The sequence below is a fragment of the Stenella coeruleoalba genome (assembly GCF_951394435.1).
Source record: "Stenella coeruleoalba genome assembly, chromosome: 1".
In the NCBI taxonomy this organism is placed as follows: domain Eukaryota; kingdom Metazoa; phylum Chordata; class Mammalia; order Artiodactyla; family Delphinidae; genus Stenella; species Stenella coeruleoalba.
The window spans coordinates 62,021,333-62,045,092 of NC_137169.1; the positions used below are offsets into that span (position 1 = coordinate 62,021,333).

General features: G+C 34.6%; 1 protein-coding gene across 1 annotated transcript in view; it reads right to left on the reverse strand.

Annotated features, from left to right (window-relative positions):
* The window catches only part of NEGR1 (neuronal growth regulator 1), a 909,237-nt gene that overhangs the window by 638,081 nt on the left and 247,396 nt on the right, over positions 1-23,760 (reverse strand). The gene's annotated exons all lie outside the window — the stretch shown is intronic.

A 23,760-nucleotide genomic window follows, 5' to 3' on the forward strand; every position in this document is an offset into this window, starting at 1 on the left:
AAAAGCACAGATTTACACGATTTCCTTTTTAAATAAATAAATTATATTTCATGATATTAATATAATACTCCAGGCAGTGCTTTTCAGAGGGATTATTACATGTCCCTGAAGAGGATAAAACCACTTGGACTCAGACTTTAAAATACCTCCTAAGGTGTGCTATAATCACATAGTAATACTGGTCTGCCATGATCTATTGCTTAATTTTCATAGTTTTACTTTAAACAAGATAAGCAACAAAACAATCTCCTTTTGTTGAAGAATGCAAATCCCAATTACTGCATGTGTTTCAGGAAGGTGGGAAAAAAAAACTGAAAAATATTATTTTCTTTCTTCCTTTCACATAATGAAAATAGCACAGCAGCCATGCAGCAGAGGCAGCCTTGAATACAGACAGAGTGAAATAACAGGATTTTTTTGTTTTTTTTGCTTTTTATATACAATTAGCTTCAGAATGCTCTTATTTGAAAACATTTGGCCAGTTACAATATATGGTACTCCTAGACAAAAGCACTCAGGTGCGTTACTTCCTTGTATCACTGTTTTATTTTTTTGGCCCTTGGAAAACACCAGAAGGGGTTCTATTGTGCATGTAGGTTTGATCACCTACTGTGGAGTATAAATTGTAGCTCCTTTTAGATGAGCAGGAAAGGAAAGGGAAGAGTGCTTTTGAGTATTTACTTCCTGGCTTGTCACTAATTAACTCAGTGGTCCATTTTGGGAAAATCAAAACCTCTACATATCTCTGTTTCTCTCTTCTGGTAAACATATTCCATTTCCTTCTCATCCACAAAACCTTACTTTGTGATATGTTATTGAACAGAATCAAATAAAGGAGGTAAGAAGTGTTTCTTGTCCATAAGGAACTGGAATATTAGTGGACAATTGCTGCTACCTCCCTGAGTCCAAGGCCTATTAATAGGCTTTTTCTGGACCATACTGGGAATGACAGTAAGAAATCATAGAGAATTGATGATAGTCTGTAAATGATTTTCACATTACCAGGACTGAGAATTACATCTTCCCCATGATCTCACTGGATTAAGCAGCATTTCCCCTTGTTCATAGATAGAGACAAGGTTCAAGAAGCTTGACTGTGTGTCTAATACATCATGGAGTTCAGACACAAAAGCCTATTTTTTAGAACTTATGTCTAGAGTTATTTCTGAACACCATGACTTAGAAGTGAGCATGGCTGGGGGTGGGGTAAAGAAGCCAGTGGCACCATTTGGAATGCATACTCAGAAAGAAAATATTTAAAGGGTTACATATTCCATAAAAATAAAAATCGCTGCCATAATTGAGAAGGTCTATGAACCAGACCCTGTGCTTGACACATTATTATTTCATTAATCTTCACAAAAAGTCCATATAAGCTTAGGTCCTTTTAAAACCTCTTATTTACTTATGAGGAAACAGAGACCAGAAACTTAAAATAATTTGTGAAAGCTCATGTAGCCCTTGCTTGGTAGAATTAGGATAGCTTTACCTTTCTCCTATCCCTCAAGAAAGTTCTTCCTACGGCCCCATTCACTGTTTCACAATAGTTTCACAAATCACAGGTAGACAGATTTAGGAGTAACTTTACATATAAGGAACTGCATCATAGTTGAAAATTTTTAAGGTAAATGATTCAAAAGTTGTTCTCTCAGATACTATAAATGTTTGATTCTTTCAAATACCATGAAAATAATTCACAATTTCTAAAACGGTCCCCCCCCCATTCTAAAATGTACTTGTACTGACTTAGTGAGCCCTGATGGAATACTGTTAAAAGAGAAATGTTTACAGCAATTTGTCTTCCTAGTCTGACTACTTAGATATTCCATATAAATTATTTATTTATATAGAAATGAATTTAGTCTTAAAATGCAAAACCTCTACAAAAAAGTATGAAGCATCCCAATAAGCATTTAACATTTCTGAATGTCACAAATATTCATATGGCTCTGTGTCCTCCAAGACTATGGTAGCAAAAACTATGCACATCTACTGAGTCACAATTAAAAGCTATATTAAATTTCACAGATGGAAAATTAAATATCTACATTTATTTAAAAATTGTGTCCTATTATGCTATTATATTAGGATGTTCAAAACAAAAAAATATATATATATATATATTTCTAAACTGTTTCTCTCAGCTTTAAAACCAGTTATAAGAAGATAAAAATTAAGGATATTGTAAATAAGGCCAAATAATTTCAAATAACCAACACAGTAATTCTCTTTTTTGCTTAGTAAAAAGGCAGAGTATCATAAAGTACATATTAATTTAAAGCTTATAGCACCAAAGTAGAGGAAAACACAGTAAAACCAGAGCTTTTTAAAATGGACGACGTAAACCTTGTATTTTTTTACTTACGAGGAAGATCACTACTTTTTCAGACACACATCAGATCCACTTAATGGAGCAAAGCTGACGGTGACCCTTGGACTTTGTGTTCTTGCCTATGACAATGTCTTGCCACTCCAACATGAATTTGTATCTGGATATTTATTTTAAATCTATAGATTTTTAAAAATTTACTTATTTATTTTATTTATTTAGTTTGGGCTGGGTTGGGTCTTCCTTGCTGTGTGCGTGCTTTGTGTAGTTGCGGCGAGCGGAAGCTACTCTTCGTTGCAGTGCGCAGGCTTCTCATTGCATTGGCTTCTCTTGTTGAGGAGCACGGGCCCTAGGCATGCGGGCTTCCGTAGTTGTGGCTCACAGGCTTCTGTAGTTGTGGCTCGCAGGCTCAGTAGTTGTGGCTCACGGGCTTTGTTGCTCCACAGCATATGGGAATTTCCCGGACCAGGGCTTGAACCCTTGTCCCCTGCATTGGCAGGCATGGATTCTTAACCACTGCGCCACCAGGGAAGCCCCAAATCTATAGATTTTTTTTTTATCACCTCTGATAAGCATAAAATCCAGGAAACAAACAATGAGACTGACTTGAGTACAAAAGATTTGAATGAAACATAGGGATAGATATTTAATAGAAATTCAAAATATAGTTTAAGACTACCTGAACGTATTTTCATCACGTGTGGCACACATATTACTTAATTTTTATATAATACTATGCAATATGTAACAATGTAACACAAAGTGTAATTCCAGTTTGTAATATTTACCAGGTCATTTATTTTCATTTGCTCCCTGAACCACCTATAATTAACAAAGTGATAGTTTTGGTGTTTGATTACCACTCAAAGTTGTTGCCACCTGCTGGTGGTATTCCCTTATTATAAAAGAGCTAAAGTTTCTTTTGCTAAGCATATTTTCTAGCATAGTAATTCTTTACCATTTTCTAAATACTAGGTTTGCCCACATCAGACCTTAGCAAAGGTGCCACATAACTGGTAAGTAGTATATCAAGGTTTAAAAGGTTTAAAGTATGAATCTAACTGAAGCTGTATGTAAATCACTATGCTACAGTGGCTTCCCTCTTAGAAAAACCTTTAAATAAGTCTGTTACATCCATACCATCAAACGTTCTGCAGTGGCAAATAAGGATAAGCTAGTTCTACACACACAAAGATCAATAACCATGATGCAGCATTAAGATTTAAAAAAAGCAGTTTGCAGAACATTATATACATAAATAACATGATTATATTTATTTAAATAACAAATTATAGATTAATATGCTTAAGCTGAGATTGGAGCTGGGTCTATTCCCATGGGAAGTTCATATTCCTTCCACCAAACCATGATGCTTCAACAAAAAGTAGTTTTCAAGGTCAAGAGAACTATTCAGCATGTTAGGAGACTCAGCTGTTGCATTGTGTTCTGCCTTCTGCCAGTGAATGTACAAGCTCAATCAATTTTTTTAAAAATGTCTCTTATATAATATCTCCATCTGAATATGATTTCTGCTCAAAACACATTGGGGTACAAAGATTACAAAGATCACCTCTGTCTTCAAAAGCTTGTAATCTTTTTAAAATAATCACTTCATTAGTGAGCACTGATGATAATTAAAGTAAAGCTTGCAAATATCTTTGTGTTCCAGGAAACATTAGAAAAATACAGGAAAGATGTTATTATAGATATTCCATGAGTCAACATATTTTAATAAAATAAAGAGATTCCAATGCAACACCAAATAGAAGGCACTGAATACCAGACACTGCTAGATTCTTGAGGGAGGCAACACTCAGGTCCTTGAGTGGAGGATAAGGAGAACACTCACATCTAACTATCAGGTGAGTCAGAATATGACACATTCTTTAATATGACTATAAACAAAATAAACCGGGAATACATGAAAGGGAAATTTTCCCTAAGAATGAAGGCAGTAGAATCTGACCTAGAGTTTGAAAAATTATTAGGATCTTAACAGGTAACAATGTAGGGAATGGCCATCCCAGGCAAACAGAACATAATGAGTCAAGGCATGAAGGTGGAATAGATTGTGAAAAGTTCAGAAAACATCATTATGCAATGTGATTATAGTTTAGTATGTGTTAAGATACTAAACTAAGATACATCTAGTATATGTAGATGATAACAGTGATTGATGTTGAAGGAATGTGAATATTATGTTAAGGAAGATAACTTCTTTCCTGTAAATATGGAGAAGTCATTCAGGCTTCTGATCAGGGAATGGACATGGACCTTCTTCATTTCAGAGAGAACAACATGTAAGCAAATAAAGGATGGATTAATGGATGTGGAATGGCTACTGTAGATATCCAGACACAACTTCATGCTAGCAATAATGGGAAAATTAGCAAGAGAAACTAAGAGATTTATAAAACTATAAAATGAAGAATTACATTTCTTCAGGCATCTAATTTTCCAACATTAATCTATTTTTCATTTAACAGAAAGAACCCCGTGAATGTTGAGGGAAAAAAAAAAAAAAAAAGAATCCTTTGTTTTCCTGGATACCAGTTCAATATTGTGATCAAGAGGACAAAATGGATTTTGGATTTTCTACTATGCAGAGTCCCTGAAGGATATAAAGCATAATAGAGAAACTCTCAGCAACTTGATAAAAGGAATGAATATGGTATCAAGGAATAAATACTCAAGGACTATCTTTCTGTATTAAGTACAAAATACCAAGAGCATGTCAAGAATGTGGAGAGGAGATCTTCAGATTCACAGAAATATGGAATTCTTTTATGATCAGAGGAATCTAAAGACTTATTCAGTTTTTACTTATACTAATAATTGTTGGTAATTCTGGCAAAATATTTAAGAAGAGAATCTGATGAAATAAAATGCTGGTTGTAAGCATTTAACTCAGAAACATATTTCCTATATATCCTGAGGTAAAGAAAAAAGTATCCAATACACAGAGCTGTGAAACATAATTGCTAGACATATAAGCAGCTAAGGAATAAGATATTAAGATGTATACAAAATCTTCAATAATTTCATTTCCTGAAAAATTAACTACTTAAACCACATATTTTTACACTTAACAATTTATCTGTAGATTCTCTATTACATGTTATAACTGTCAATCCCAAAATATATTTGGAACTCCTTGATGGCAAAGGCTTTGTCAAAGTCTTCCCCTGAATCCTGCATAGTGGCTCATAAAGTGCTGGAGGATAATAATGCAAGCCAGATAAACACTTTTTGCATTAGAGAGAAGAAAATTCTCAGGTGAATCTGCAATATACAAGAGCATTACAGTAGCCTAGAATTACATAGAATGAACCATTCTACAGAATCATTCCCTAGGAGGACTGCATTCACAGAGCACAGAGCCAGCACTTAAGCATCACTTACATAAAAACACCTTCTTGAATGAATTGGCAACAATAGACCTTGAGTATAAAATGGAACTGGAATAGATGCTGATTATGATGAATCTGTTAGCCTGCTAACCCTTCGCAGTTAAACTGGTAAGTGCAGTAAGTGCACTGACAAAAAAATCAGAGAACAAGTCCGTCAACTGTGAACCTTCTTAAAAGGGAAGAAATTGTGTGTATATGTGTGTGTGTGTGTGTGTGTGTGTGTGTGTGTGTGTGTGAGAGAGAGAGAGAGAGAGAGAGAGAGAGTGCATGCATACGCATGCAAGAAAGAAGACTAATGACTATTACAAGATTCTTGTAATGAAGTATGTGACTAAGTACATGAAGATTATGATGAATATAAAAGAAAACTCCAATTGAAGTTATGAAAAACAGCACTTTAAATTTGGTTAAATACTGAATCCAACTCAAATAACATCTTGTAACTATTTCCAGGACATCATTTTCAGAATCTTCAACATTCCTTAAGGTAAGCCCAATCAAAGCAGTCTTATCCCCTTTCTGGTTACCAGTTTAATAATCTGGTTTCTGTTTAGGTTCTTCCACATGTCAATGTGTTTCAAGCAGTCAATGGCACTTCAGAGTTCTAACTGAAATTTGTTTCAAAACGGGCGTTTGCCTGAGAATACCAATTTCCTTACAGACAAAGTAGCTACTTTTTTAATCAAAAAGTTAAATTAAGCATAAAATAATTGAAAATAAACTATATGTATATCAGTTTAGTTTTGGCCATCAATTCTTTTTTCTACTTGTTTGTAGTAGACTGGCAAGCAAGAAATTCTACCACTTGCTTGTAATAGGTTGAATTCCAATCCTATAATCACAATCATTTGTCCTTTATTTACTTTTTATATCCCTTTAGATACTTTTCCAGCATGTTTTGCAGGGATTTAGATTGCTTCTTCATGTGTTTAATACTCAGTTAATATGTACCTGTTGCATTTTGTTGTCAATTACAAATATTGAGGATTTTATGCTTTCTTCCTTTTACATGATTTCTAACCCATGTCTTCTATTTCTTCTGCAGTTCTCTTTTTGTCTTACAAAGTTGTACACTCTATTAAAACAGGATGTTTTTCTTCTTTAATTATTTGCATTTTCAAAGACTGAGGATTAAAACATGGATAGCAAGGCACCCTGATGTTCCAAATTGAGATGCTAAATCACCTATGTGCTATTGCTTCCAAGAGAATAATCAAATAATGGTTGATGTTAAAGAGACTGGGAGAGGGGATTTTTTTTTTTTTTTTTTGAGAAATGCTCTCAGGTCTATGGGGTACATCTTTTCACCTCATGTCAGGTAAAATTACCTTCAACACTCATAGTGCATGGGGTCTTTGAGGAAAGGTATTACATCTACCATGTTCCTCAAACAGCAGGAGGTGGTGAGGTACCCAGGTAAGGAATTTCTAACACTTCCTGAGGTTGTCAGAGCAAAGGGGCATGAGTATTTCACTTAGACCATTACTAGACCATGATGGAGAGAAAGCCAGCCTGGGATGACTTAGAGGCATTCTACCTTAAGAAACTGTTTCTTGGGTCATTGTGAACCAACAGCAACTATAGAATGAGGGGTAAAGTCAAAAGAATTCAGCCAGAGAATATACATCCTGCATAAAAGGGAGTGTACCTGGATATCCTCAGTGCAGATATGTCCAAGGAAAATATTCAGGAAAGTATTAGTTTTGGACATCTGCCAAGCACAAAAAACACTGATATCAGAACACAATAGCACAAGTCAAAAAGCAATTTCTTTGCTTCATATCTCTTCTCAGCCCATCGTTGCCCTCATCAACTCTGGAATGTTCAGAAATCACATAAGCACAAGATTAGGAAATAGAGGAATCAAAGTCACCTGACAATCTTCACGCTCTCCTTCCTACAACAGACTATAAGTTTAAGACATGCCAAAGCCGAGGGAATAAGATTTGGAATTTTGTCTATTACATTTGCATAGAAGTAGTAGACACATGAACTCCTAACATACATATGATTTCTGATTAAATGTAACCAGGACACTTTTTTCTTTAAATCACCTTGGGAATTCAAAGGATCTAGCCTAAGTATCACCCAACATGCCTGCTCCGTATAGTAGATTCAAACATGAGAAACACAGATGGAGATAAAACTGCTTTTAAAAGCTGCACTCGGGGCTTCACTGGTGGCGCAGTGGTTGAGAGTCCGCCTGCCAATGCAGGGGACACGGATTCGAGCCCTGGTCTGGGAGGATCCCACATGCCGCAGAGCGGCTGGGCCCATGTGCCACAATTACTGAGGTCCAGGCACCTAGAGCCCATGCTCCGCAACAAGAGAGGCCACCACAGTGGGAAGCTCGTGCACCGCAACTAAGAGTGGTCCCCTGCTCGCTGCAGCTAGAGAAAGCCCGATGCAGCAACGAAGACCCAAAGCAGCCAAAAGCTGCACTCTGCAGAGTTTCAATTTTCAAAGCATACCCAGTCATGTACACATGAATCTGCACTCATTTCTCTATTGGGAAATCTACCAGACCATATATCCCTTACGACCAGTATCAACTGTCTAGTCCACTCCGTTACCTAATGTTGTTTAGGCCACAAAGCCTCTTAGTCTGCAGTCTACAGGTAAGCACAGCTGCCCTGAATTCACTCCTGAACTCTCTTTACAACTTTTTTTTTCTGTAATTAGTAATCTCTGGATTATCTCATATTCCCCTTTTTCCTCTTCTGGCCTTTCCAATACGTTTGTATATCATTTCTTTTATCAAATCTTCTCCGTTTGAAATAACTAGCATTGCTTTAAGCTTCCCTGACTGGGCCCTGACTTACATACTCACCAACTCTGGCTTACAAATCATATTTGACTATATTAATATAAATATAAATGTTGGAGGATAAAGTTGAAATAAAAGTACAAAGTGTTCTTATATAGTATTCATAAATAATTTTAAATGACCAGAATTAATGTCAAATATCAAGTTAACTCATGTAAAATAAGGTAAAAGTCAAGTTGAATACAGAATTCCCCAAAATAAATTTGTATTCTATAGCAAAAAGGTAGCATAATTGTGTTGACACTGCTAAGAACCATGCTATTAGGTGTTTGCAATTACCTGATACTTGAGGATTTTTACCTTTTCAATGTTATTCTGACCTTATTCAGCAAAAGATAACTTGCATTAGACTTCTGCAACTTTAAAATCTCCTACTCTTTTCATAATTGATGCAAGAAAATTATTCCAAGACTCAAGGGGTCAAAAGTAAGATATATTAATGACCACTTGAATGTACATCCTAGTAGCAGAAAGATGAAAATATTATATGAGAAAATCTTTAACATTACATCAAATAATCTATTTAAAACTAGAAAACAAACAAGTTTGATAAGTCAGTGTCTATTTTCATATTTACTTGGAGGGCATCCAAATACACCACATTTCGTAAGTTTCTCTCTTACCAATGACAGGTCAAATTCAAAATCCAGTATGGGAGATCTTGAAGATAATAGTGTAGGAGAGATTAGAAGGAAATATATGTAATTTTCATAGACCTATATACATAACTATATGACATAGTATCTTATAATGACAACATGAGTCCAGATGTATTTTGAAGGAGTAAGAGGAAATATGACTTTATCAGATGCTGTGAATTCCTTTGGTAAATGAATGAAACTTGTTCAAATCTAAAAAAAGATGCATGAGAAGAAAGAAAAGCATCAATGGAAAATATAATAATCTAATAGGGCAAAGAGATTAAAAGCGTCTTAAAAGAGGAAGATTAATGAAAAAAAACCTGTATTTCTGATTGTCAAACAAGTCATCCACCAGAAAGTTCATTCCCATGTATATAATTACTAGACCTAGACCTAAGGAATATAAATGTCCTATAATGAACAAAGGGTAAAGTTTGAGAGTGAGTAAATATTGAAACTGTAGGAAAATTAATTTGACACTTAAAGAATAAAATAATGAAAATTAAATATTTTGAAGATGCATCAAAAGGAATAAAGCCAAGAGAACAAAGAAAGAACTGAGAAAAGTAAGTATATAAGTTTATAATTTTAAGATAGTTTTCTTAAGGAAAAATATATAAGGAACAAGAAACTGACTTTAGAAAGAGATAAGTCCTCAATTCAGAGACATTGAACTTAGATCACTGCAATCCTTCAAAATAATAAATAAATTATAGGTTCTAGATTATAGCCATATAAATGACCTGAAGCAACAGGAATCTACAATAGATTAAATCAGGTAAATGATTCAATTTAGTTATCAGTAAATGAAAGAATCTTTAGTTGTTTAAAACTTGAGCATTAAATAAAAAAAAATCAAAGGAGAATAGGATATAATCCTTTTTCCAATGGTAAGTAAAAGTAGTTTTATACAACTTTTATGGAGTTCTATGTATATTATGCTTTATTTCACCAGCATAAACATAGTTAAATATAACAGACATTAGAAAAAGGACACAATTCAAAATAAGGAAATTTCCCAGAAAGAAACTTGAGGTATAAAAAATGAATCCTAATAAAATGCTCAGAAGGTGTACAATGAGAAACAAAGAAAAATATTACAGTCAAAAATATTGGAATGCTATGTTACAGACTAGGTGGGATGTAGTCTATAACCTATAAACATCTAACCCCTTCTGATAGCTATCATTTTTAAATAGGCAGAATGGTACACAGATTGTATAAAAAGATTAAATGCTCTCCCACACTTACCAACAAAAAAGCTCAGATTACTTTAATCTGACCATTCTTGTACTCCTGGCCTCTGCCCAAGTTCATTTAAAAAAATAGTTTGATTGTTTTCTATTTTTTTTCCATACCAGTATTCTGTTCTTTGCCTTTCAAATACCTACCAATCTTTTTAGCAAGAATTTCAAACATACAGAGGAAGAATAAGATTTAATATTAATGAGATACCCAAAGTTAAATCCCTAGAAAACAATTTCAATATTTATCTCTAAGTATCTCTTGTAACTAAATCAAAAAGAGGAGCAGAAATAGAGTCAAAATCTAAGGAAAGGTCATTCAATTCTAATAAGTAATTATGCTAGGTGATCCTATTTGCTAAAATTGTAGCTAATCCTTGATTTTTAAATAACATATAGATAAATAATTAAAGAAATATACACATTTTAATATAAAACAATGAGCGCTTGATATCCTGCACAATTCAGATACCAGTAAATATAAATTTCATAAATGATCAGTAATACACTAAAGCTCAAAAAAAAAAAAAAAGCTTTTAGGCTTTTCCCCAACTGCAGTGGTAATCCTACATCTTTAAAGTAAAAATATATTCAGAAGGCTAGTTCTTTTGCCTTTACCATATACTTGAACCATTATAAAAAATTAAATCAAACAACTAAACAACCTTAAATATAAAAAAAGAACATCAGAATAGCCATTCTCCCAGTATAATCCTTATACCACCTGCCCAAAATCATATAGGCTGCTTCTTCACTCTAATAATGTAGCCAGAAAAGTATTTAGAAATAAGCAAGAAAATGGTAGGTTGTGCAATTTTATTGATGAACTATATAGGGTAATGATATAGAAAAAATTGGGGGGCCCACTTTAGATAGAGTGGTTGTTAAGATTTATCTGACATTTAAACTGAGAATGGGATATGAAAGTGAACCAGCCTCAGGATGAACGTGAAGACGTTTATTCAAGGCTGAGGAAATATGGCTTGGCCAAAAAGTTTGTTCGGGTGTTTCTGTAAGGTGTTACGGAAGGATATGAACAAACTTTTTGGCCAACCCATAGTAAATGCAAAAATATTTTTACATGACCACAAGTGGTAGCATAGATTATTGATCAGAAACTGAATTTTTCCATGGTTTAAAATGAAATGAACCAACCATGTAAAGTTGTAGAACAGAAAGTTGTCTGCATACAGTTTTGATGTGGATGTGGGGCACCACAGCACAGAGCAGGTAGCCTCAAGCTCATTCCTCTCTGTTCCCACGATCATTGTGCACATGGCTAACATGTATCACCTTAACCAGGGAGCAGGCTAAACAGGGACTTGTCAGTTCCCTACTAAAAGATGAACTTTTTGGGGTAAGAACCATCTCTTAGTCATCTTTGTATTCCAATTCTTAGCATATTGCAGGGCATTAATAAAAACTGAAATGTTGTTGCATTACACCTTATTGTACTCCATAAATTAAGCTAAAGTCCAGAATGGTTGAACCTTTCATAAGACCAAGTCTGAATGGCTAAAGCAATATATATATCAATATAATGGCTAATGTGGAGGAAAGTGCTTACATGTTTTGCTTCTATATTTGGCAGAAAGGCTTTTTGTTGATTTATAGATAGTTGAGTATTTTTGCATTGCTGTATAAAAAAATGGCTGCCAATCTATGACAAAAATAAATTTCATTTACATTATAATATTTGATTCTGTTTTTAGGACACTTCTTTTTAGGACAATGTAGTATTTTTCTATTTTAAAAAGGGAAAGGTCAAAAAATCTAAGAAAATCATAAATGTTTCCCAAATTAATTAACATATTATGTAAAGTTAAATTTAGTTATAATAATGTTAAAATTATATTGGGAAAATAAATTTAAATCTTTAATAAACTAAATGCTTTATAAGTGAATTAGTTGATACACATAATGCACTCATTGATATTGAAAGGTATCTCTACAATAAAAATCAATAATAAGCTTAAATTAAATTGCTTTTAAATCTCAAGTTGGGAACAACAATTGTCACAAAATTGTGTGGCCCATACCATTTCAAATAAAGGTGTGAATATTATTTTTGGTCTGACTGAAAATTTCACTGAAAGTAAGTTGCTGGATCTATTAGCTGACTTACTCCAATTCCTTAAAGAACTAGATTACTCTCTAAAATGTTTTGTCCACTTCAGTTCTAAGTGACTTGGGAAAAAAAAATGATTTTTTATTCTTATCCATGGGTAACTATTCCAGATATTCCACTTGTGCGATGACGGCAATTGTGTATTACCAGACGAGGTATTCTGCCTCTAAAAGAGCTCTCAATAATCTGCATCTTGGTATTCATGTCCTTGTAAAGCTCCTACCCTCACTGAATAAAGCTGTGTTACCAACTGTCTATTAGAGAAAGAACTACATGTGACTTCGGAGGCTGGGACACAAAAGACATTCTGGCTTCTATCTTGTGTTCTCCAGAATTCTTTACTCTGGGGGAAGCTAATGTAATGAGGACACTCCAGGAGCAGTATGAAGAGGCTCATATAGTGAAGAACAGAAGTCTCTACCAGTTCACCAGCCATCTAAGTAAGCCATCTTGGAATCAGATCCTTCAGTCAAATCAAGCCTTCAGATCTCACTTTAAATAATTATAACCTATGATATTTAAAATTTGTTCAAATTGAAACAACAGACTGTCTTCATTTGACATGAAACTATTTTTCCTAGTTAGAAAAGGAAATAGAAAAAATCTACTTTTCTTTTTTGATAGTTGGCTCATAGACCTGAGGAGCTTGCTCACTGATTCTCATCTCATGTTTTGGAGTTGGTCTCTCCCTAATCCCTGAATAGGCTAAGCTTCTACCCTATTAAACTATCCACTATCCTTAAAATCTCACAGGCACTTTCCACTTTTTGCCTTTGCGTGTGACATTCCCTATGCATTTTTTAAAAATTATTAATTTATTTTTATTTTTGGCTGTGTTGGGTCTTCTTTGCTGTGCACAGGCTTTCTCTAGTTGTGGCAAGCGGGGGCTACTCTTCATTGTGGTGCGCAGGCTTCTCATCGCAGTGGCTTCTCTTGTTGCAGAGCACAGGCTCTAGGCACACAGGCTTCATTAGCTGTAGCACACAGGCACAGTAGTTGTGGCTCACAGGCTCTAAAGTGCAGGCTCAGTAGTTGTGGCACACAGGCTTAGTTGCTCCGTGGTATGTGGGATGTTCCCAGACCAGGGCTCGAACCCGTTTCTCCTACATTGGCAGACAGATTCTTAACCATTGGGCCACCAGGGAAGCCCCCTTATGCATTTTAAGTCCAACTTTTATCTGAATGGCTAATGGTGACTCATTCATCATTAAATTTTATAGAACACATAATTAGTGTTTAATGTATAGCAAGAATAGTGAAAAGAAGTCTGATGTCACAAATTTTGATAAAGCATCTTACATTTGTCCATCATGAAAATACACAGTAGAATCAAAATTCCTGTCATGAGAGGACAACTTGATATGAAAGGGATACATTTGTACTTAATCTGGATTTCTCCAATATAAAAACCTTTGTTTTAAGCATTACATTTCAAGCAAAGTAAGAAATACTTCTTTTGGACTGAACATGATGATGCTATGAACCCTGGAAACAATCCAGCTCATTCGTGGTTTGGAGCAAAATAAAATATTGTCAGTGACTGTATCCACAAAACTATTGACATTTCTATCATGATGTATTATTTTTTATAGCACTGAAGAACATTGCCTATTTTCTAGGTCCCCTTTGAAAATAACAAGGGCCAGTGACATGCTTGAAATGTGAAAAGTTTCTTTCCAAGGAAAACTTAGCTTGGAAGAAAAGTCTTGGTAACTCAGAGCACAGAAGGAGCACCTGTGAGGCTTGGCAATATCCATGGTTTTGCTGCCTTGGTGAAGAAAGGAGCCCCACACCACAGTGGGACTCACTGCTTTCGAAGTTGGCATATACTGACAGTAAAAACACTGCCAGCAAGCCTGAGAGGATTTTTGTCTACTGTCCTAAAAGTTGTCAACTTTATCAGAGCCAGGGTCTTGAATCACTGCCTTTTTAAGAAATCTGCCAAGAAGATGAAAAGAGAATACAAAGTTCATTTCCACTACATAGAAATTTGCCAACCTTTCAGAGAACATGTTCCAAAGCCCTTGCTTGAACTTTGAGTAAAAAGTTCAAGAGAAAGCAAGCTCGCCCTCAGAACAATTTTATAGAGCTTCTTAGTGGCTTGACTTACTTGGCACGTATTTCTGGTTGTAAGGATGCATAAACTTTTTCCTGTATGGGCCTGTGATGCCATTCTTGGTAGTAATGATAAACTACAAATTATTTTGTTCAACTTCCTAATTTGGAGAGAAATTTGGAGGTTGACAGCTACATGAACCAAATGCTATAAAAAACACTTCTTCAGGGTTGGTAGTGACAAAACGTTGCCAAATTCTTCCAGGAAAATATCTTTCGACCTCTGGAATCACAACAGAACTCTTATCAGTTCTGTTGAAATGGCTTTAAAATTAAGCACAGACTGAATTAATTCTGATATTGACTTAAAAAACATTAAAGAAGCAGTCCTGGGCCTTCCCTGGTGGCGCAATGGTTGAGAGTCCGCCTGCTGGTGCAGGGGACACGGGTTCGTGCCCCGGTCCGGGAAGATTCCACATGCCGCAGAGCGGCTGGGCCCGTGAGCCATGGCCGCTGAGCCTGCGCGTCCAGAGCCTGTGCTCTGCAACGGGAGAGGCCACAACAGTGAGAGGCCACGTACCGAAAAAAAAAAAAGAAAAAGAAAAAAAAAAGAAGCAGTCCTGGTCAAATCTGACCCCCAAAACTTGTGCACATGAATTCAAATGAAGGATTTTGGAAAACTCTGGTGTTATAGAAAATAGCTAACCCCTCATGAACAGAGCTGAATATGGGGACCCTGTTTCTTTTTGGTATCATTGGCGAGATTTGCAACATTTCCAATCAAAAGGAGGACAACCTCAATTAATGTCAAAGATAATATGTACATAACTGTGTTTCATACACACACACAAAATATACAAATTCAAATTCTTATTCAAGCAGCTGTCTTATCAAGAAAACTAATTTTGAACAGAGTTAAAGTTTATTTAATTTGCATGAGTTCTATTTCTTGTTCTTTCTTATTTATAGAACCGGCCCATTAACTTTTGTGAATAGCTTAACTTGGTATATGAATAAGATACATGCTAATGCACTACATAAACTTTATGAACAATTTTGCATTTATGTTATATCTGCATTTTTCCAGTATGGGGCCTCCATAGATTTCATCAGATTCTCAAAGGATTTGGTAACCGCACTAATTAAGAACCATGCATTTCACCTCATAGGCAGAGCTTGCTTTGACTTTCCTAGACCGAGTCAACATTGCCACCCTCTGTATTCCCACTACACTCTGTTCCTACTTTGTGCTGATCAAGTTTTATTGTAGTTTTTGTTTTATTTCATTTCACTAGATTGTGATATTATTCAGGACAGGAAGTATATATTCAGTACACACATTAATTAGTATGGTCTTACAAATGATAGGTGCTGACAAAATGTTTCATGAGTGAATGAATGCAAATAAACACACTCTTTCTTTTCTTTTATTTATTTGATTTTTTCCCCCCTGGGAGACTGTGAATGGCTATATGTGGGAAAATAGGTCCTTTTTCTTCATTGTTAGTAAAGGGAATTGACCTGTACCTGGTGAAGGCCAATCATACATGAACAAATTAGATGTGATAGTTTAGGATTTTTTTCCCTAATACCAAGTAAGCTGTCAACTGTAAATTATAAAAAATATACTTTACAGTATTTTAAAATAAGAATCAATAGCTTATACATAGGAAAACATAGTAAGCTCATTTCAATTAAATTAAAAACCTATATAGCATGGAGATTTCAAAAAAATCACCTTTCAATTTTTCTCATCCCATAAATTGTGCTTGGTTCTAGATATAATTCACCTGATCCATTCTTTAAGCATAATTGTCAGGAACCACAGTAAGGTAATTAACATTAAACGCAAAGGCCACATATCACCAGCCAAATCCTCTCTCTAATTAGCTAAATTATACAACTTAAAGAAAAATGAGAAATGTTGAATTATTTAGATTACTGCACTTGTTTCTAATCTCTTTTTGCCCTTTAGAGACCTGTCATACATATCTAATAACATACTAGTTTTATTATTATATTTACAATAGAACTTCAGTATCAGTAGATTTTAATTATCTCTAAAATTTAACATGAACTTTTTTCTATTTTAGTTTTATTTAAGGTTTCTTATACGGTATGCATATTAGAACCTCAACTAAATGTTTGTTGAACCTAATTTAATACTCCAAATATTCAGAATGAAACCATCTCTTCTGACAGAAAGCATTGTTCAAGCAATTAGAAGAGTATAAAGCCATAAGGTAAGATGATAAGATCTAAACCTGCTGAAGTTAATTAGCTCTGGGGAATAATTTTTTAAATAATAGGAACATTAGCTAAAGAACATTACAGCAAAATATCTCCTGCATAAAAAATAGGACATGTGGCAAAAATAAAATTGTAAAGAAAATGTCTTTTCTAACCTAGTACAAAGTAAGTCATCAGAGTTTTTTCATATTAAACCAGAAAACCTTCAGTGTGCAGGGAAGCTATTTAGGAAGTTCTCTGCGGCTGAGCAAAGGAATGATGCATTTGACTCTGAATATTCACATCTATAGCTATTTCATGGCATTTTCCATCTGTTTGTGTTTTCTTTCTTTCTTTTATTTTGGCTTTTTTGAACCTTTCCTGAACTTTCAGTCTTAGGCCACAGATTCTTTGGAACAGTTTATTATTCAACTAGCCTGGCTCAGTTCTACAAGCTAAGGTGAATGATTTCAAGCAACTATTTTTTTTTTAACATCTTTATTGGAGTATAATTGCTTTACAGTGTTGTGTTAGTTTCTGCTGTAAAGCAACTAATTTTTGAAAATGAATTTTATTTTTGAAAATTGCTCCCAAACACATCTAATTTATATCTACAAATATCATGGTACCCTATTTAGCAGTAAATACCTATTTAACTGTTTTGATGATAGATTTATTTTGTAAAGTTAGTCTTCTAGTATTTGCCATGTCAAGCTAGTATTCACCATAAACACACAATATTTCATTGTTAATTTGCTGTGGGTTTTACGCAATGTTTGACTTTCCATCTATGCCACCTATACAATTAAAATACCACCTTTGAATACATCATCTTTCCTTATTTGTACATCAAATAAAAACTTTCTTCTTAATATCCATATTTAAAAAAAGAGTTCTTTCTCTGCATTAGTAGGTTGGAATTCTAATGTAAGCTTTGAGAAGTTATGATTTTCAATGTTAGAAGAGGGCAGAAACCACTAATTACCCCTAGATATCAAAGAAATGGTACTTCATTTTCAAATATATTCAATTTATGAAGGCTATAGTACTCAAGTAATAATATTAACACATATGGTACTTCTCATCTTCAGAGTCTTTTTCTGAATATTAAGTAATTAGCAAGATTACACATTGAATAGGTGACATGAGAACCACATACTTTTTATTCTTTTTTTAAAAAAATATGATTTGTTTGTGGTAAACTGTGTACATATTCATTGCAGATACATAATAGCACGACTTTGTATCTCTACTAGTCATTGTAAATATCTGCTCAAGTTCACTAATACAAGAATAGTAAATGAAGGTTAAAGATGAAGTTTACGTTATCTTTGTCCTTAATGATGTACAGGCCTTTTGAACAAGGCATTTACAGTTTCAATTAACACAGCTAAATCTTTACCCTGTATTGGCATCTCTGTCTTCTCCACTGTGATTCTCAGTTGACCCTGTTTAAATTCTCTGCTGTTTAAATGTCTTTCCCTTGATTCTTTGGAGATAAAAATGTAACTTTTTTAAACTTTACTAACAAAATGGTGGAAAATGAAATATGCCTGAATATTCAGGTACATAGATTATGCCTTGATTTCAACATTTAGAAATATCAAACGCTATTTGTTGACAATTTTATGTGAAAAAAGGGTGCTATTCTATTCCCAAGTATAGTAAATGCTTATAGCAAATAATGTTAACAGTTTTAAAAAATCAATAAGGATGTTTTGGGAAGATATAAAATATCATTTGGTTAAAATTTTTTTATAAAATAAAATACACATTATATATGCTATATGTACAACCCAATTATTTAGCCCTATGGAAAGCAAAAGAAACAAAAAGTTCCATAACTAGAAATATGGCTTCTAATACCAGTTCTGAAAATAGCTGTGTTATCATGATTAAATTAATTTTCCTGGTTTCCAGTTTCATCATTACTAAAATTCTGGAGTTAATCCCATGATTTTATGATTTGAATGTGTATTTTTTTCTTCTCAATTTATTTCCTATTTATTATTCTTACCACATTGGTAAGTCAGTAAGCTCTTTGAGCGATATGAGTATGTATTATGTGGGATTTGAGTTCCCAAAGGAGAAATTATGTATAATGGGTCAATAATACTTCTTGATGTTCTGATTTTAGCTAATGATCTACTCTTCTTAAGGAGTTAATCAAACCTTTCTTTTTTTTCTTTGTGAGGGTCTTGCTTGGTTCAGGGTAGAGGCTGAGTGAAGAGAGAGAGACCTTAATTTTGCACATGCCCGAGACAGAATGAGAAATTTATTTACTATTCATTTATTTACTTATTGAATTTTTTTTCTGGCAGTTCAAGGAGCATTACTTTGTTAATGACCACAAAGAAGATCAAAGGGAGATTCTTGGCTGGGCCTGGATAAGAATATGAGAACAGTTTTTTTCTTCAAAACCTCTTGGTGTTAGCATTGTCAGTGTTTTTCCAGATTCTGTGGTGGAAATTGAAATTAGAATAATCTATCTAGTAAGTGAAGTCCTTGCTGGAATTAGAGTCCTTGCTGGAAATATAACTTTAGAAGTTTATCAAAGCGATAAGAATATCATTAGCTTCTCACTGTTATTATTTTAAGAAATATTATTTTCACTGATCTATGTCCTTTGATTACATTTAAAATGTAGAACAGTATCTATGAATTCATTTTTATTGAATTAGTTCCTTTTCATTACACATAACAGTGCTTTAAATAAGAATTAATAGGATGTAAAAGTTAACTTTTGAAGCCTCTTTGAGCCCTATTTTCTCTACTTGCTTGCCAATATGTTGAATCAGTCACCAATTTCTATTTACTCTGCTTCTGAACTGTTGTTCTGATTCCACACGGGTAAATTACACAGTCGTCCCATGTATACTGGTCATTCAGTTACATACTTTGTCAAGACTCCCTGTTCTTGAGACAGAGCCAGTCCTCTCTGCTTCCTGCTCACATAGCTCTTGATACACTGTTTCTACCTCAGCAGTATTCACCCTCTTTAAAGCCACTAACCTCCCACACACACCTCCAGTGCTGAAAGTTCCTGAAAGGGGCAGCACTGCCTTATTAGTATTCTAAGTATCTGGTATTATTGCTGGTACATAAAATTATTTTGGAGATGAAGGATGAATAGATGGATAATATAATGAATTGCAAAAGTTGCTTACCATAGTCTAAATTTTAGCAAAAAGGAATTCCTTGTTAAATTCATGGCTATAAAATTCAGATTGTGCCTTATTGGAATACAACTAAATTCAACTTTAATTTTTTTAAGCATTTTAAATAAATGTTTTCTACACCTTAGACTGGCATGGATAGCACTCTGTACTAGTCCAGGTAACTGGATTCTACAGAAACATTCAAATGCTCACATCTATCATAGTTTCACAGTTTCCTTAGGCCATAGTTTCAAGTAACAGCTTCACAACTCACTTAACTTAGGATCTGGCCAAAGATAAAAGAAAGATTTTTCCATTCTTCACTCCCTAGCCACTAGGTATGATTGAAAGCCTGCTGGGCCTAAGAAACATAAGGTATCTTCCTCAGCTCTGCACAGCTCAAGAGAAGACACCCTCCAAACACTGCCCTAACATTCACTGTATCAATCTGCTTGGTGTGCCGTAACAATACCAAAAAATAGACTAGGTGGCTTAAACAACAGAAATTTATCTTCTCACCGTTCTGGAGACTGGAAGTCCAAGATCAAGGTGCCAGTTGGGTCAGCATATAGTAAGGGCTCTCTCCTTGGGTCACAGATAGTTGCCTTGTTACAGTGTCTTCACACGGCAGAGACAGAGAGCTCTGGTATCTCTTTCTCTTCTTATAAGGGCACCAGCCCTATCGAATTAGGGCCTCTCTCTTACGACCTCATTTAACCTCAATTATCTCCTAAAGGTCTTATCATCCAAATGCAGTCATATTGGGATCTTTGGGTTGGGGATTGGGGTTTGGGGCTTCAACATAAAATTTGGGGGACATGGTTCAGTCTATAACACACATACACACACACACCCCCTTTGATTTTCTCCTACATTTCTTTTCCTGATACTTCTTGACTTAATTGGACACATCTGAACACACTGTACCTAACAAGACACACATTTAAGTTTCACAGGATACATTCACCTTTGGGGTTCCAGATCTGGGCATTCCCTTAACACGCCATTTCACCATCCCCAATATAAGATGAATCTTTGCATGTAATATGACTCAGTCTGGTAATTTGCAAAGAAATGACAGAACCATCACAAATGGAGCTCACAAATTTTGCACATATACACTACCAAACGTAAGGTAGATAGTGGGAAGCAGCCGCATAGCACAGGGAGATCAGCTTGGTGCTTTGTGACCGCCTGGAGGGGTGGGAGAGGGAGGGTGGGAGGGAGGGAGACGCAAGAGGGAAGAGATATGGGAACATATGTATATGTATAACTGATTCACTTTGTTATAAAGCAGAAACTAACACACCATTGTAAAGCAATTATACTCCAATAAAGATGTAAAAAAAAAGAAAGAAAGTGCCAAAAGAAGAAGAACTTGGCAAAGAGTACCACAGGAAAGACTTCCTTTATAACCTCTAACATTAGAACTCAAAGCATGCTTCGATTAGATTCTATGATGTCTGGCATGCTATCTGGTTATCAGCAAGTTGAAGCGTTCCGGGCTGCTGATTCTGTCAAAGGTTTCTGGGAATTCAAGTGGTCTCTAAATAAGCATAGCAGTAAAGTTTGTAATATAGTAAGGAGTTAGAAGGAAAATTTAAATAGTAGTTTTGTGGATGTCTAGTTTGTTCCATGTGTTGCTTTTAAATAACAAATACTATGCTTCATGTTATTATTACAATATTATCTTGGTGAGCTAGGCATCTGTTATAGCTGTTCTTTTAAGTTTTGTGTTGTTAGGTAGGCAAATATTTCATTTATGCAAGGTAAGCTTTACACTGTAGTGCCATTGCCTATCTATTGCCCTGGAAAAAATCTATATGTATTTTAAACTACATATATAACTGTTTTGTGTTTTGGTGCCTAATTCCTCTCCTTGAAATGCATGAAAAGAATTAAAATGTCAAATTGTTTCCTTTGATTTCTTTAATGCACTTCTGTGGGGGGAATTAACCTCCACGCTCTAAAATGATTGTATGTGGAATATTAAAAATGGAACATCTCATTTCCTTTTTATTTCTGTTGTGGGGATTGTAAACACCAGAGGTATCTAATGAAGACCTTACTTTTACAACATCACAAAATGAAAAAGGCACATTGGAAATACAACTAGAAGCTTGTCTTTCAGATTGGTCCCCAGACCTACTGAACACATTGATTTTTTTCCCCCATTTTTTCTTGTTGCTTTTCTCTTACTTCAAACTTCTAGTGAATTTAATGTGACAAGGTGTCAACAAAGCAGCTGCAGAGAGGCTAGCATCTAGATACAACTTGAGGCTGCTTTATTAGAGTCCTTGATTTTCTAGTTTTAAGCCTGGGGGTAAGGATTCTGTGCATCTAAAGTCACTAAATTCTATCTATAATGTAAGTTCACAAAAAATGGTCTAATCACCACTAACATTGAAGACCATCCATCTTTTTTTAGACCCCTTCTCCTGTAGACTCACAGGCCATTCATTTTTTGGGAGGCAGGGGGGTAAAAGTGTTTTTGGCTTCAACTGGCCCAGTTGTTGCTTATCAGATCCAGACACTCTTTCAAATGAAATCTGATTTACTCATTCCACTTTAGAAATAATAACTGTTTTAAGTTTAAAATTATTCCTTTTTTAGTATTGTTGACTTTATCCAATATATAATTATAAGCACATGGACAATCTTGCCAACAATTTTTTCTGATAGTCATACACAATTTTTAATATATAGTTTGAGTAATAATATATACAAGCAACAAAGTGGAACAGAGTAATTTCCTCCCTTTTAAATTTTCAGCTTTAGTCTATTGCAGATTGAACTATCCATGAATATTCATTCAACAAACATGTTTTAATAATTGTGAAATCAAGTACTTCCGATAAATTTGTATGCATGCATGTTAAATCTTAATCATATTTTTACTAATGGATATTTTACAAACATAAAACAAATAGCAAAAATCACATCTGGAAAACAAAGAAAACATTCCTGCTTGACTTGCAATCTTTGTTTCACACATAACACCAGTGTCCCTTCCATGACAGGGCCTGAAGCATTTCAGGCTTCAACATGATTTAGACAGAAACTCAAGCTTTAAAGGATCCATCTTGCAGTCCTCTGACAAAGTAATTGGTTGGAAAAATTATAATAAAATTTTCATAAAGTTCATATTCATGAAGTGACAAAAATTGCTTTTAGGAAATTACAATATTAATAATTTACACTCATGTCAATAGCATTTCCAAAATAACTCAAGCTCTCTACCTTGAAAATTATGAATCTACTTTGATTTTTCTCCCCCACACAGACAAATACGCAGAGACACACTGAGATCTAGATACAGATTATTCATTTAAGAAGATAGCTCCTTGTTTAATTAGAGATTTATCATTTTAACTAGCTGTACTATTGCTCTGAAATAGTTTTCTAGGGTTTGCAGAATTAAAGATGGTAAAAATTGATGAACCTTAGCTGTATTTCCCCCAGAAGGGTACAGACGTTTATTATATTTCAGATGCAAAACACAATTAGCCTCTAACCTAACCATGTTAATCTCCTTGAGTTAAGCTTATGTGTTTCTGCTTGTCTAGAAACTTTTAATGAAAGATCTATGTCTTTTACAGCCGATTTTAATAACCTCTTTATTTGCATCTCTGCCCTTGTTTAGAGGAGGAGTTAATACAATAAGCTCCCAAATTGCAGAACACTCTTTTAAAATTGAGAATAAATAAAATTCTGCAACGGTTCAATTGCAGCAGCACTC